The sequence below is a fragment of the Colobus angolensis genome, unplaced genomic scaffold (genome assembly GCF_000951035.1).
Source record: "Colobus angolensis palliatus isolate OR3802 unplaced genomic scaffold, Cang.pa_1.0 Scaffold154, whole genome shotgun sequence".
NCBI classification, from domain to species: domain Eukaryota; kingdom Metazoa; phylum Chordata; class Mammalia; order Primates; family Cercopithecidae; genus Colobus; species Colobus angolensis.
In genome coordinates this window covers 2,884,676-2,897,147 of record NW_012114644.1, presented here as the reverse complement: position 1 = coordinate 2,897,147, position 12,472 = coordinate 2,884,676, and the positions used below count along the sequence as shown (strand labels likewise).

Genomic DNA, 12,472 nt, shown 5'->3' with positions numbered 1-12,472 from the left:
TCTAGAATCAAGTAGAAATGAATGTCTGGGTTAAGATAAGTAGTTGTAGAGACCCAAGTTTCACTATGCATATGAAGCTTTTAGCTAGCAGTTTTCAAAGAGAATAGGCTGTAAAATGTTTTTTATCATACTTAAAGTCTGTGTTGATGTTAATGCCGGAGAGGTATAATGAGGCATGCTAGACCCCCACTTGCCATCATGGCCTGAAACAGTCTCTCAGGTTAAATTTTAAGAGCCCTGGCTGAGAAGGAAGTGCATTCACATGGTTGGGGGTTCGTGGGGGGAGCTTAGAATTTTAGTTTTGGTTTAGGGAGATTAAGGAAAAGTGAGGTAACTGGCAATCTATATGATCATAGTCAAGCTTCATGGCTCTTTACAGGAATCATGTTTACAAAATGGCATTTGTTAGCATGATTTTAGGGTGGAGTTTTTAGCCCCTGGACATTAAAAGGTCACCTATTGGACATTTACACCGGCCCAATTGGAGGGTTAGTGGTCTCAACCAGCTTGCATTGGACAAGAGCTGACCCTAAGTTCCTGAAAAACAACTTAGACAATCATTAACATGGTGACCTACACCTCAGTATATTTTAAGAAAGTTAGGAGAAGTTTACTTTATATCGCTTAGCTATGTGACTTTCAGCTATATCAGTTTTAAAATCAACTAGAAGCAAGCAGCTAAAAGCAAGCCAGACAGGTTAAGTTTGGTGGGTCTAATCAGGTCAGCCCTTGTTTTAAGCAGGGCTTAATCCATCTTATCTGAAAAATTTCTTAACACTTTGGGATGCAATTCACTCCCACACAGAAACTTATTTAGACCAGCTAATAGCTGTCTTCTTAATGCTTCTTTATCTTGGCCTTTAGAGGCTTCTTTTCATAGTCTTTTCCATATACTTTTATCTAAACATTGTTCTCCTTGCCACAGAGAAAGTAATCAAAATGGAGTTATGTGGTTTTGTATTCTCCTTCTGGTCTTCAACAATAACGCCAAGTCTCAATTTCATTCATGATATCAAGTGCCCTATGTAGTAGATCCTATTGCTTCCATATTTTTTTCTTGCTTTAAAAATAATTAAAAATTATTTTTTTGTGGAGGCTATTTATTCTGATATACTCCCTATGTTGTATACATCAAAAATTTTGATCTCCAAATCTGGATCAGGTTTATATTTCACTAACAATAGTTATCCTTTCACTGAATAACAAGTTGATATACTCACATTAAGCAAATTCAATGGCTACCTAAGTGTTAGCTACCTAACTTAGGTAGCCATTGTATTTGCTTAATATGAGTATTAATTTAATTTTTTTAATGTTAATAGGTTTTTGGGGAACAGGTGGTGTTTAGTTATATGAATAAGTTCTTTAGTGGTGATTTCTGAGATTTTGGTGCATCCATCACCTGAGAAGTGTACACTATAGCAATGCATAGTCTTTTATCCTTTTCCAGCCCCCATCCTTTCGTCTGAGTCTCCAAAGTCCAATGTGTCATTCTTATGCCTTTGGATTCTCATAGCTTAGCTCTCACATATTAGTGAGAATATACAATGTTTGGTTTTCCATGTCTGAGTTACTTCACTTAAAATAATGGTCTTCAATTCCATTCAGGTTGCTGTGAATGCCATTATTTCATTCGTTGTTATGGCTGAATAGTATTCATATATATATATATCACAATTTCTTTCTTTTCTTTTTTTTTTTTTTTTTGAGATGGAGTTTCACTCTTGTTGCCCAGGCTGGAGTGCAATGGTGTGATCTCAGCTCACCACAACCTCTGCCTCCCGGGTTCAAGAGATTCTCCTGCCTCAGCCTCCTGAGTAGCTGAGATTACAGGCATGCGCCACCATGCCTGGCTAATTTTTTTGTATTTTTAGTAGAGACGGGATTTCTCCATGTTGGTCAGGCTGGTCTCGAACTCCTGACCTCAGGTGATCCACCTATCTTGGCCTCCCAAAGTGCTGAGATTACAGGTGAGAGCCACTGCACCTGGCCCACAATTTCTTTATCCACTTTTTGATTGATGGTCATATGGGCTGGTTCCATATTTTTACAATTGCAAATTGTGAACACTGTTTATTCTAAGCTTCCTTGTAGGTAAGGCAAAAAGCAAGCAAAGCATTTTAGGCAATTCCCATAACTAAACGGAAATTATTTCTTATACTTGTTCACTTGAAAAGATTTTTTGTAAGTTGTAAAAAATTTATTAAATGAATGCTAACATAAGGATTATTAAACAACATGATCTTAACATTCTTCATGGAATAATTTAGGTTTTTTTCAATTTTTGATAAAAAGTTGAGGGTATATATCAACTTGTTATTCAGTGAAAGGATAACTATTGGTAGTGAAATATAAAACTGATATAGATTTGAAGATCAAATTTTTAGATTTATACAACTTAGGGAGAATATCAGAATGAATAGCCTTCACATCACATTGAGTACTCCCTGAAGAATCAGTTACATGGGCTGGACTTTTGACCAGACCCTCATAGAAAACAGCTGAGCACGATGGGCCTGGCATTCTGTTGATGATTACCAATACAATCAGGTATTGCTTAAAAAGCACCTGGCCAAGTTATACATATTAAAAAGGCTTTTTGGTATTCTTGTTGAGATGGATTGAGAAATATTTTATATTTTTATTTTTTTTGAGAAACATTTTATATATGAATAATAGATGGGCAATATGAGATCACAGTATAAAATTTAGTTTTCTTTCAACTAGTTTCAAAGTTTCATGCCCGTTACAAAAATAAAAATAAGAAAAAAATAGCCCTTTCTATTTTTTTTAATTTTTTTTTATTATTATTTTTTTGTCTGTTGTCAATGTTTTAACACCTTAGCTCTTCAGGGTGCTTTCCATGCAGCTATATTTTTAGACGTTTCCCAGTTTCCCTCCTCATCAGGATCATTTAATATTGTAACACTTCAATTTTTAAAGAACTCAATTTTAATACTTTGTGATTGAGCTATTTCACCATATGAGAGTCTTAGGTCTTTCTGTTTTCTGAAAGTTTTGAAATATGACTTAAAGCTCAAACTAAATGTGTGATTATATCCCACAATTCTCATCTCCTAATCACCCTTCCCCAAGATTATTCAGAATGTCAAGATAACAAGTTATATTCATGGAGTCTCATCATTCCAACTTCACCACGAGTTTTACTTTATTGACCCAAAGTAACTTTACTGCTTTCTCTGGTGTCTGAGGCATTAAATTGCCAGCCAGCTAGGCAAGTGAAGAAATTAATTTCTTTAGTTGAATAATAGATCTAGGAGAATTGAGTGCTGTTTTTCCTTTCTCCTTTCTATCGTTTGTATAACTAATCTCTTTAGCATTTGGGGTATAAATACAGAATAGTCATCCATTTTAATCATCTAACCACGTAGTGTATATCATCCTCACAAATAGTACAACTTAGATTAACATCCTGCTACCTTCAGATTATTTATTTATTTTATTATTTATTTATTTTTTGAGAAAGAGTCTTACTTTTTGCCCATGCTGGAGTGCAGGAGTGTGATCTCAGCTCATTGCAACCTCCGTCTCCTGGTTTCAATTGATTCTCCTGCCTCAGCCTCCTGAGTAGCTGGGATTACAGGCATGTTCCACAATGCCTGGCTAATTTTTGTATTTTTAGTAGAGACGGGGTTTCACCATATTGACCAGGCTGGTCTTGAACTCCTGATCTCAAGAAATCAGCTCACCTCAGCCTCCCAAAGTGCTGGGATTATAGGAGTTAGCCACTACACCTGGCCTACCTTCAAATTTTTGTCTCAGCGGATAAAACAGATTTTGTTATCCCTTTTCTTCTTCAAATTGACTTGCTTGTTCTATTAAGATATACATTTTCACTTCCACTTTCTAATATTGAATGCCTCAATTTCCCTTTGTAAATACATATGTGCATATGTGTATGCACACACACACACACATATACTTCCAGACACCCATATATATTCTTTGATTGTAATACCCTGCTTGTTGATATATAGTTATGGGAGGACAAAGGTATTTTCTGTAATACAATTATGTTCTCCTATGAATGCTTTGGGAAATTCCCTAATGTTTTTCTGTCTGTGTCATATCTATTATATTTTTATAACCCTTGTTAACATTTTAATATTATTTTTAGTTTCCCATAAATTTTGTTTAAATCTTCTGAATTAGATCAGCAGTTCCCAAGAGAAATAAGTCTTCCCTGTCCCTTTGAAAATACTTTGGTAAGTCACAAATCCCCACCAATTTTGGTATCTTAAATCATGATTCTGCCACCATCTATATAACCAGCTGCTCGGCAGTTTTTCCTTTCCTAAATCACACATTGAATTGGAGGAAGAATTTTAAACAACACTTGGAACCCTTTAAAGGAACCCTTTAGCTTTCTGCCTAGGATGTCATGAATTCTAAAAATGGTTTGCATGTTTATTATGATGGCATCATTCATACCCACATGAATCAGCAGGCATGGATAGTTGTCAGCAGGTGTGATAAGGCTTGGTGGTTTTTCCATTATGTCCTGGATACATGCTGCAGAAAGACAATGACCTTTCTGTTTGGCCATGTCAAGTTTACATAAAGTTTACTATTTTTCCTTGGTGAATGACTAGCTTTGTTCAATTAGATAGCCTTCATTCTTTTCTGAAAATAAACTGTTATTTCATCCTAAATAATTAATATCTGAATTTTTGTACCTTTTGGAATTTCTATGTTTTATATCTGTAATAAAATTAAGATATATGTACATCTTATTGAGTCAATATTAATATATTTCAGAAATAATTCAAAGATTAACAGCACTATTTTATAATAATGTTACAGACAATATTGGTAGATGCATCATTCATTATTATTTGGGTGGCTTAAATTATATCAGAATTACTGAATAAGAATTAAATTTTGATAAAAATAGAGGGAAAGAGTATCCCATACTGTGCCATCTTTGAGGTCACAGCTCATGAAAGACAGAAAACTGTAAAACAGACTTTGTCTTTGGGTATTATTTCACAACAATTTTATCTTACTTTGTTCTGTGGCTGGCAGGCCATGTGCTATAGAGGCCAATAGCCAGAAGTCTCTGCAGGAGGATTTCAAATAGTGCCAAATCAGAAAGAGACAGCAGCCAAAGGGAACTGACATTGCAGTTGCTAGAATTTCTCCTGAAAATGTTCATATTTTAGGTAAAAATAAGCAAAGTGATGTTACTGCAGTCACTACCATGTAAAACAAGGGGCAACCTTGGTTGGGTTAAATTATAACGTGATGTTAAAAATGGAAAGTGCATATCTGAAAGCTATTCATGCAGTCAAATTAATAAAAATGTCAGAATAAGCTATTTTTTACTCTAGATGTTGTTAGAAATGAAATAGACTAAGATGCATTCTCTGTTAGGGAAAGTCATAAAATACAGTTATAATTTGGTTCTATAATTCCTCTCATCAATTTAGCACAAAACAGATAATTAAATAAAATTTATTTAGTAGTGATAACATTTGTATTCTGGGAGTTAACCATCCTTGTTAAATTAAAGGACAGATTAATGTTGGGAAATTCTGGGACAGCTAAAAGACATTAAAAAGGACATTAAGTATATTAATTAAACCATATCAAATTGCCATTTTTTGGTAAAAAATGGCTGATATTTATAATTACATATGGTTCAATTTAAGTAGTATTTAATTCATTATTTACACTAAAAAATATTTATATACATTTCTCTTTTTCCACCAGACTCTGAGTCCTGCTAGTGCAGGGTTATTGATGTATGTATCACCAGTATATATCACAGTATCTGATACTCTACAGCTGTTGAAAAAATGTTGAATAAGAAATTGAGACTATTCGCCAGGATGGTTGTCTCCAGCAGTTTGATTGACTATCACTCAAAATATATGTACATGCATTGACTTAAAATTATGTTCTTATTAATTATACATGTTACATCATAAAACATATATACATATATTAAACATTTTTAAGAAAGCTTTATTTTGTCTAGAAAGAAGATATTGGCTTAGAAAAACTCCAACATTTTAGCCTGACAGTAAATACTAAATTTGCAAGTGCTTGGGAAGAACGAATACAGTAATTTAAATCTGGCTTTTCATCTTTCTTATTTTAAAGGAACTGAATTAAGGCAAAGAAAAGGAACTAACTTTTATTAAGCACCTGGAATAAGAAGCATAAATTTATGTACATTATTCAATTTACACTTTACAAAGGAAGTATTATTTTATTTATATATTTATTTTTTGAAACAGAGTCTGCCTCTGTGACCCAGGCTGAAGTGCAGTGGTGCAATCTTGGCTCACTGCAACCTCCCCTTTCTGGGTTCAAGCAATTCTCCAGCCTCAGCCTCCCGAGTAACTTGGGATTACAGGTGCCCACCACCACGCCTGGATAATTTTTGTATTTTTAATAGACACGAGATTTCACCATGTTTCCCAGGCTGGTCTTGAACTCCTGACCTCAAGTGATCCATCTGTCTTGGCCCCCCAGATTGATGGAATTGCAGGCATGAGCCACCATGCCGGGCCAGAAGTATTATTTTTGCTAAACAGAGTTTAAACCTGAAACTCTGAGAAGTTAGATAAATTGTCTGCAACCATTATCCAGTTCCTAGTTCCAGAGCCTGACCTTAAAACCTGGTCTGAGGTCTGGTAATAAAGCCTAATATGTGTGTTTCCTTCCTAAAAATGATGATAGTAGTCTATCAGTGAGGGTCAAAAAATGGACAGTTTTCATAAATTTATGCATTTTACTTCTATATGATCTGTATGGAGAAAAGTGATTTTCTCTTCTTGGTGAATAAGTAAGACTCCTAAATCAAGGCAACTATTCAATATTTCTAACTTCTCGGTTTCTTTTAATAGCAACAACAGTAGCAACACAAGCTAACTATTGCTTATTGAACACTTGTGTGTGCCAGTTTCCTTCCTTCCTTCCCTTCTTCCTTTCTTCCTTTCCTTTCTTCCTTTCTTTCTTAGACAGGGTCTTACTCTGGCGCCCAAGCTGGAGTGCAGTGGTTTGATCTTGGCTCACTGCAACCTCCACCTCTCCGGTTCAAGTGATTCTCCTACCTCAGCCTCCCAAGTAGTTGGCATTACAGATGCTCACCACCATGCCTGGCTCATTTTTGCCTTTTTCTTGGTAGGGATGGGGTTTCACCATGTTGGCCAGGCTGGTCTTGAATTCCTGACCTTGAGTGATCTGCCTGCCTAGGCCTCCCAAAGTGCTAGGATTACAAGCATGAGCCACTGCACCTGGCAGTGTGTGCCAGTTTCTATGAAAATATTTTACCTAAAGTTGCCTCATGTAACCCTCATAATTACCCGATTGAGGTATTATTTTTACCATTTTGCTACTGTGTATACTGAGGCTTAAAGGGACTTAGTTGGCCAGTGTTACACAGTAGGTAAGTGACAGGGCTAGGATTTTAATGTAAGTTTCTCAGACTCCAAAGTCCCTTCTCTGTAATCACAATAAATACTGCTGCTCTTCTGAAGAGCCAGATTTTGCGATGTGTCCATGATGCTTCCTTTATTTTACCCTTCTCACAGAGGCCCAGATAAATATGTTTGAAAACCATTCGATCATACTCATTGGAAATCGTAAGGTAAATAAAAGCATCAAACCTTGTAGAGGAATCCTTTGTTCTCACAGTGGCATAGATAGTATTTCTTCCATGGCCAGCTGATTAATGGCAGACAAAGCAGCATACCTATTGCACATATCTATAGCACAAGCTATAGTAACAAGACTTATCAATGTCTCAATGCTACAGCAATAAAAAGCATTCAGGGAGAATGATGCAATTATTTTTCTGTAGTTCCTGACTCCTTGATTTTGGAAAGTTAGTAGCTGAATGTTTAGAGAGAGAGAGAAAGAGAAGGGTTGTAGCTATAGACAATTTGGTTAAGCCTTGTGGATTAGCTGCAGCTGGACAGGAGCTTCGTAGAGGAGTAATAGACTTCCCATGTTCTTTCATTCAGGCCCACTGGCTATTTCATTCACTGCTTTTTAGCTTACATTTCATGACTTTTCTAGAATTAGCAGGGCAAATAGTTCAAAATACTGCCAGTTAATTTGTAGGTAATTTTAAATTCTCTCATCATTGTGGGATATTGTGGTACAGTGAAAAAAATATTGTATTTCAAAGCAAAAATGCAACCTTCCTTTACAATGTACTAATTGTAAATTTGTAAGGTCACCTCTATTTTCTAAATTTCTTTTTTCTTGTTTATATATTTATTTCTTCTAAATTTTTTGTAAAGACAGGGTCCCACTGTGTTGTCCAGACTGGTCTCAAACTTCTGGGCTCAAGCAGTTCTCTCACCTTGGCTTCCAAAAGTGCTGGGATTACAGGCATGAGCCACCACACCTAGATATTTTGTAAATTTCTTTTTCTTTTTTTTCATTTTTACTTTTTATTTTGGGAGATTTTACATATGTACAAAAGTAGACAGAATAGTAATAACAAACCCTATGTACTCTACCTAGTTTTAAAAATTATCAACTCACTATGGCATCCTATTTCTTTGTCCTTCTCACTTTACTTTTCCATTTTATATCATAGTAAATCCAAGACATTACATCATTTTATTGATACATATTGTATTTTGTATTACTAAACATAAGGGCTTTACAAACCATATATAACCAAAATACCAGAATACTACCTAAAATAAACTAATAACTTTTTAGCGTCATCAAATATACAATGTTCTAATTTCCAATTGCCTTACAAACTTCATTTTCCCCCCCTACCATTGGGTTTTTAGAATTGGGATTCCAGTAAAGTGCATCCATTACAATAGGTTGACATTATTTTACCATTGGATTTTGCTGATTGCAATCCCATGATAATCTTCAACATGTTCATCTGTCCTCTGTATTTTCTGCAAATTGGTGGTTGGTTCTAGAAGCTTAATAACAGTTACATTGGATATGTTTGTTCTTGTGCAAAATCACTTCATAGATGATACTGTCTTCTGTCAGAAGGTTGTTCATATTTGTGTCTCTTGTGATGTTAGGAACCAGTGATGATCAATGTCTAGATTTATTAATTCATTAGAGGCTAAATGAGGAGATTCTATTTCTTTCAGTTTCTCCTCACTTATTAGCTGGAATATTTCTAAAAGAAACACTTTCCCTTTCTACTATTTGGTTTCCCATTCATACAATTTCATGTAGGAAAGAAAAATAAATGCTTATTGTCCTTTATTTACCACCTTTCAAAATGATAAATTGGTTCATTACCATCTTGCCATACCTTATAAGTTTATTTTTGTATCATTGCAAACTATAAATAAATATATTTACTATGCTTCAATCCATTTCCATGATTGTTCTTTTTGAGTTTCAATTATTTTATTTTAGTCATTGTGAATCTCCTCAACGGAGCCTCAAAATAATTTTGACTCTGACCTATTTCTCATTGATAGTGTCTTTTGTTAAGTATTAACAAGATTTTCCAGATTTATCTTGTATATATTTTTGCCCCAACCCTAAATCAGCAGTTTATCAAAGTAGCTTGGTTTCTTTTGGTGGGAATTGTTACATCAAAACTGTAAAACAGGCACTGTGGTACTCATTCTTCTTGAGTTAGTCACAGTTCATAGGCTTCTCTGTAGACAAAGCTCAAAAATATTTTATTTCATTTCATTTTAAATTATAAAACCCATTAAGAGTTTATTTTTATAATTCCAATTCAAATTTAGAACTACAATAATTTAATCTTCTATTTTATGTCTATATCTCCTTTCCCTGACAGTGAAAATCTAGGTTTTCAGTGATAACAGAAGCTGTAGAATTAGAATATTATGTAGTCATTTGCATTACTCCAAAAACAAACATAAGAGTCTCAGAAGACCAATACTAACATGAACATATGTTGTAACTGTAATAAATATGAGCAATAATATTGCATATATAAGAGTACACAGTAAATTCAAAGTTTTGTACAAAGTTAAGTAGTTTTAAAATATTATCCTGAAAATACTTTAGATGTATTTCCATAAATCTCCAAAAGAGAAAATATTGTTAGATATATGATACAAACTGACACAAGAACTTCTATTAGAAGGTAAGCTTTGACTTGTTGGTCTGCAATGTGGTAAAACTGGACATTTTAAACCAAGATAGAAAATAACAAGACAATCACCATGTCCAACTTCCAAAACACCTTTGTTGTAATAGTCCTGTGAATATAACGAGATTTCCTAAGAAGCAAGGGCATTTTAAAAGAAGAAATCATTTGTTCTTTCTTAAGATCTAGAATTTAACCTCACAATATAATCTGATGTATTATAAGTTATGGCGAATCTAAAGTCTTTGTGGGGAAAACGAACTAGATACATAATTATGAATATAATCTATGAAAGGTAACTAATTGTTTCCAGATATACTTAAGAACATTCATTTTATCTCTGTCTTTACTTTTAAAGGACTCTTTGAACATTAATAATTACTAACTAGTTAGGTTTTATATTAATATTAATATGAAAGACAAATTTAAAAAAGGAACAGAATATTAGTGAAAATTTGGCTCTTATGTTTTTGTTGCATGATAATTGATAGTTTTCCAACATATTAATGAGGTGTTGTTGGGGTTTTCTACTGTGTATAGTAATATAAAATATTTATAGCATAGAATATATTAAAATAATAGTACAAATAAAATCAATTGAAATACAGTCTTATGCTACTGGATGCAATAATTTGTTAATTAAAATTATATTAATTTTTAAGAATGTTCTACATATTACATTTTAAACTTTTAATTAATGTTTTTGAATTAATTGAGGCTGTCAAATATTGTAATTTACATAAATTTAGCTATGGGATGAAGTATAAAGATAAATTACTTTTTTAAATAAAAGTAGAAGAAAATATCCAATTAATAGTTGCTGGAGAAGAAATATCACAATATTTCTTAAATAACTTCTTCTCCTATAAGTATATAGTATTGATTACATAAGATTTATGTAGTAAAGTGATTGATTTATCTTCTTTTATTATATATTTTCAGAATTTAAGACTTAGTTGTGAAAGTATTCATAGGATGTAATTAGCTTTTACAAATGTTAAACACAATCTTATCCCAAAAGGTATCTTAATTTGTTTCAAAGTAAATCTCTTTTGAAAGGCAATATGTGCCTAAGATATATTTGTGCATAATTAGATTGTTCTATCTCAAATTTGCTTAAGGAAAAAAAGCTATTACATTGTAGGAGACAGTAGAATGATTTAGGATATGGGTTCTGGATTCTGGTTCAGATTTTTTGTCCTATGTAACTCTCTGATCTGAGGCATTTCAATTATCTACTTAACATTTTATAAGTGTTTACCTTACAGCAGACCTATGCTAACCAATCATAATGTAAATGTAACCAAAAGAGCTATAGTCCTTTTCCTCACAGAACGTTCAGTCTCATGAGGGAAATAGACACATATACAATTACTATCCACAGAATGTGATTAGTGCTATGTAAAGGAGGACAGGGTACTAGGTGAGCACATAGCTGAGACTCCTTACTCACATCCTGGGTGATCAGGGAGGTACAGCCTATACTAACTAGGAATTGGATTATGGGGACGCCGGATGAGTGATCCAGATAGCAGGAACATATGTGCAGTGGCTCAGAGGTAAGAAAACCTGGCTCCTGTGAGGAAATGAAATGTTACTCGGTATGGATGGATCGGGGAAATCAGAGGAGCAAGGGATAGTGAAATGTAAACAGAGATAGATGAAAGGAGGCTAGACTGTGAAGGGCCTCATAATCCACATGGGAGAATATGAACTTGATCCTTTCAGCGATGAGGCACTCTTGAAGCCTTTTAAAATTAACTCTGCTTGAAATGTGGCCAATGGCCGACACCAACTGGTTGATCCTGAAAGCAAGGAACAAGAAGAAAAGATGTGAAAACAAGTCACTTAAACTCACTGTCCCTTATGACAGGATTAACATAAATCATTTCTTTTTTGTTGTTGTTGTTGTTTTTTTTTTGAGAGGGAGTCTCGCTCTGTCCCCTAGGTGGAGTGCAGTGGCGCGATTTTGGCTCACTGCAAGCTCCGCCTCCCAGGTTCTCGTCATTCTCCTGCCTCAGCCTCCGAGTAGCTGGGACTACAGGCGCCCGCCACCACGCCCGGCTAATTTTTTGTGTTTTAGTAGAAATGGGGTTTCACTGTGTTAAGTGACTTGTTTTTCTAAGACCAGCCGAGCGAGCACAAAAGAACCAGCAAGTAGGCAAAGGTCAGGAGCAAAACTGCAAGTTTATTTTGGTAACCTAAGGTGTGGGGAAGAAGTCTGTCAGCCTCCGGCAAAGAAGGCCGACAGAGTCCCCCCGTCGTGGGGCTCTCGGGCGGGGTTCCTGCATCCCGACTTCAGTGGGGCTGGAGGAAGACCGCGTGGCTCACTGGTGGAGAGTGGCTTTTCGAGGAGTGGGAGGGCAATAGGCGGGGCACGGG

The 12,472-nt window shown here is 34.8% G+C and overlaps 1 protein-coding gene across 2 annotated transcripts in view; it reads left to right on the top strand.

Moving 5' to 3' along the window:
• Positions 1-12,472, top strand: part of GRIK2 (glutamate receptor, ionotropic, kainate 2) — a 747,094-nt gene that overhangs the window by 387,945 nt on the left and 346,677 nt on the right. The window lies entirely within an intron of this gene.